The 4,581-nt window shown below is 38.9% G+C and overlaps 1 pseudogene; it reads right to left on the bottom strand.

Moving 5' to 3' along the window:
- Window positions 1-1,175: 1,175 nt before the first annotated feature.
- Window positions 1,176-3,655, bottom strand: LOC136280536 (uncharacterized; annotated as a pseudogene).
- Between the last annotated feature and the right edge of the window lie 926 nt (window positions 3,656-4,581).

Here is a 4,581-nt window from a genome sequence, read left to right as displayed (position 1 = left end):
CAATGGAAATCTGATGTTTTAATCCTCTCTAGCTTTTCTTTAACTTAGCGTCCTTTGTATTTTCTATTCTTTTTTCTATTAGTTTTTACTCAGTTTAGTAGCATGTTCTTCATGACTAAATTCCTCGTTTCAAAGATTAAGAGGAATTTTACATTATTCTGGAGATCAGAACCAAGTTTTCCAACGGGCGGATGACGTTATTCCACGGATACATCACCATCCAGCGGATAAGTTGAAACAAAAAGTACTATGGAAAAATCTTTCGTTAGGTTAACTCAAACAATACTTGCTACTCTTGTTTTAGCTGGATGATTTCGTGTTTCATGAAGATGACCGCGACATGTCCAACCTTTTTTTTCTGATAGCCTGTTTACTTAATATTGTTCTCAGGGAATACTTAACTACTTCCTTCGTTTTCAGCCTCAGTGAGTACTTATCAATGGTTTTTGACGATAGCTCCGACCTGGAAGAGATTCCTAATGAAGTATGTGTAATGCACGTGATTCATGCGTTCAAGCTCGCGGTAGAAGTGCGTGAGAAAGATCAAGGAAGCAGAAGGTCCATGTTGTCCTAAAGCGTTAATTATATAATATGGGGAGTTCGAGAGCCTTTCAAACTGTCGTTCATTGGCCAGCAGAACTTCCAGAAATTACGTTTCCATGCCTTATTATACTTTCAAGTACTTTCCAAACTATTTTCCATGATTTATATTCTTTTCAAATATTTTTCATTTGACATTCTGCATGAGCTCAAATATACTACTGAGATAAGACACTTTCCAGGTTAGAATATAAGAAAAATCGATTTACATATTACCAGAAAAATTATGAGCATGAAAGGGTAACATGTCGTTATAAAATAAGGTCGTAAACTAAAGGCAGCTCATAAATAAACCTTTTTGCCATTTTAAAAAGCACAATAATGCTTATGAATTTACCAAAAATTTTGGCTAGTAATAGTTAGCGATGACTTCTGCCTCGTAGACATCAACGATGCCTCATGGTGACGTTAGATGATAACATGATTATACGGACAGTGCAACCCAAGAAATATCCAAGAATAGTACCTTTACAATTAAATTTTACGGGTTTAAACGTTCATAACGTTATTTTCTATAAAGCCTTCGTCTCCTGACGTTTTTTTTTTTACTGAGTCTAAAACACCTCTGTCTCTATCTGTGAAAGGTAGAAAAAAATGGAAAACAGCAGTTATGGAAAGAAAATGTTTTACGAAACTCAGAGATAAATGTGGAATGATTGGAAATTCACGCAGGTGTCTTAACCCACAATTCCAAAGGAGAATAGACTACGTAGTTGCCTTTTTATTTTTTCACTCATTTCAAAATGTCGACTTCATATTCTGGATTATAATTTAAACTTTTTGTAGTCCTCGAGACTCCAAACTTTTTCTAAAGTTCCAGTGGGTTTATATCCTTTAAATCCTTTAACCCCTGCAGGGCCCAACACGATGCCGTTTATTAAAAGAGAAATAGCTTTGTTACCTTGAGACTCCAAGCTAATGGTATGACGGCCCTGAGGCACGTCTGAAGCCACGAAGTAAACACGAGTTTGATAATGAACGCTACCGAAAGCTTTCCCAATTATGGCTACCGCTTTCTTTTTGTCTTTGTCGAGCCACATCACTACACGACCCGAATTTTGCCTCATTCTTCGTAAAATGATACCTACAGACCATTTCTTGGGTGGAACTTGTAAGGAGAACTCTATAAAGCTTCCTTGTCGAAGAGACACCCAGCCACCGAACGCATCAGTTCGACGGTCTGATGGAAAGCCCATCTTTGCTTTGATGCTTTCTAATGGAAGCTCGCTGAAGCGCCGTTTTTTGTTGACCTTTACATCAAGAGACTGGTGCACAATGGATTTTCCCCATCTTGGGTTTGTAGATGCCCAACAATGAGGGTTTGTAACCAGTATCGAGCTGCTGGTAAATAAAGGGTCCTTCATTGGAGATTTCTCACAGAACAGCTGCTAGCTCGTTCGTTGAAGAATCTTCTGAAAGTAACGGATTTGCATGAGAGCCACTTGAGCGTGTCCTTTAATATCAATATGCAGATGATCATCATTAACCATTCCCGGCCGTATGATGGCTTTTCGGATGCCATTAGCTGAATTCACTGGACAAAGTATGTCACGCCAGCTTAGCAAGGTAATTCCGTAATGAGTTGCGAGCTTGTGTTGTCCCAAATCTTCCAAATTATGACATCTTGGGTTCTTAGCAGTGCTAAGAGAAGCACCCTTCTTGACCAAATCAACCAAGCTTACGTACAGAACTAATGGAAATGACTTCAAGGATAATACTCGTCGCGTGAGGAGTTCCATGGGCCGCGCTGTTGCACCGTGTATGCATCCATAATCGTTTACTGATAACTCGATAAACACTACATCTGGTTCATCATCTGTTGTTATGAAATTTTGCAGGCAAAATGTAAAGAAATCGCTTCCTGTCCCTCCAAGTGACAAATTTTCTACCGTCAACTTGGAGCCAGTCGTTGTTGAAATCACTTTGTCCCACCACTGAGAGAACAGTTGGTGATATAAACGCCTGTGATTTTTTATTCCACCCCCGGCTGAATTTGATCCACCAATCACAATCATTTTGACAGGCTCACCCCGGAATATTTTGTTCGTCAGTGTCGTCACACGGCAAGGATCAGTAATGTCATTTATGTGGATTGCCTTGTTAATGTCGTCTTCTGTGACACTGAGATCATTGATGCTTTTATACAAATCTTTATCCTGCCAGAAGGCAAATGGCTCATGAGTTACCCAAACGAACGAGGGGTTGTGTCCTCTATAAGAAATATTAAATGCGATACACACTGAGTAAGCACTAAACCAAAATGTGCAATCCTGTATGACGCTATTAAGTGGCAGAAAAAAATTATGATAAACGGTAGTGTGAATATGTCCAGTAACGAGGGGATTTAAACTTAGTACAGAATTTCAAATATATGACACACTCGGCTCAGAATTTCAGGCGCTCACGATTCTACCTGTATTACCAAACGTTGCCAAATACAGATAATTTTCGTTTCTGAGCATCTCTATTCGACGATAGCATTTGCATGCACAGTTATCAGAGGAAACCTATGTGTCGATCGTTTATCAATGGTCTATCACAGGTATAACTACCAACTTAGTGAAATCTGCGTCGAAGACAGTTTTTCATGCGTGTATTAGTCTTGAAAGCAACAGCTGTTATTCAGTCCAAACTCTGCATTCAAAAATTTGCCCTAATGTTTGAAATCTGCCATCACTCTACTGAAGCAAATTTCATTTCCGCGGATTTTTCAATTATAAAAAATAAATGCACCAACTTGTACCATGCAAAGATGGCGCTGCATTGTAATAGACAACTAATGCCACACTAGTTAACCACAATAATCCTGTACATGGTTAAAGAGAAAATGTATACAAGGTGCCGAGAGAATTTATTAGAGAGGGACTTAATGGAGTTTCTCAAGTGGTACGCAAAGCTGACAAAAGGAAGAAACGACCTACCCAGTTGAGCGGGCACCAATTGACGAGTTCTTCCGCGAGTCGGCAAAATAGGGATAAAAAGTTACCAAAGCGAGAGTCAAAATCTGCCACATTTTCAACCGTTGGATGATTGATCATCTAAGCTTAATACTGTTTAAAATATTAGTTCTAAGGTCAATCCATTTTTACGGAAAATTTCGAATTCCGATTCAGAACGTAAACAAACTTTAAATGTGTTTTCTCAAATTACAATTTGAGATAATCCTTCCCTAAAATATTAACGACTTACGATGTTCAGGTAAATTTTTCCACACTGGAGAGTTTAACGCTATCATACAATGGACGCAAACAGGTATCTTCGCCGCATGTTGGATGACACTCCAGCACCGGCCGCGGTCTGGCCGTCAAGGTAACTCGTAACAACACAAATGAAATAAGAATAAAATTAACACTGGTTACAGATCGTATATGGGGGAAATCAAGAGAACTGATTTGCTATTGTCAGAGGTCAGAGTAACTTGAACATACCACAAAGAGTTTAACGTCGGCGAAATCCCAAAATTTGTCTGTCTCGCGACCGAGCGGTTCATTTAAAATTTTACTTTCCCTCTACCAGATAGTTATCGTTCTCTAAATTCGGTTGTTATTATGGGGTACAACTTTGATCAACTGGCGGAAAATTATAAGACGATTAATGGTCTTACAGGGCGCCTATATTGTTTGTGACGAATTTAAGAAATTGTTAAGGAGAAAATCAATGGTTAGCTTGTATTTGATTGTTTTACGCATTTCATTGTGGGCCGATATATCATTAAGGCCTGTAATAAGATAGTGTATCAACCATTTACATCAGTTGGAAATTGGTAGAATCAAGTTTACTTAGTTACAAGGCTTGAATACCGTGAGCCGCAATGACGTTTGACATTGGGATATTACCCGCGTTATCATAGGAGCGATAAATTCAAATCACCTTCAAGCGTTGCGCGCTGTTTAAAATAGCACTTAAAAAGGTCGCTCTGTTCGGTTTTACAGACGGATCGAAACTAACCAAACACGACCGACTTACGCCATTAGAGTCTTG

This window comes from Pocillopora verrucosa, chromosome 4 (assembly GCF_036669915.1).
Source record: "Pocillopora verrucosa isolate sample1 chromosome 4, ASM3666991v2, whole genome shotgun sequence".
Classification (NCBI taxonomy): domain Eukaryota; kingdom Metazoa; phylum Cnidaria; class Anthozoa; order Scleractinia; family Pocilloporidae; genus Pocillopora; species Pocillopora verrucosa.
This window is presented reverse-complemented; position numbering and strand designations above follow the sequence as displayed.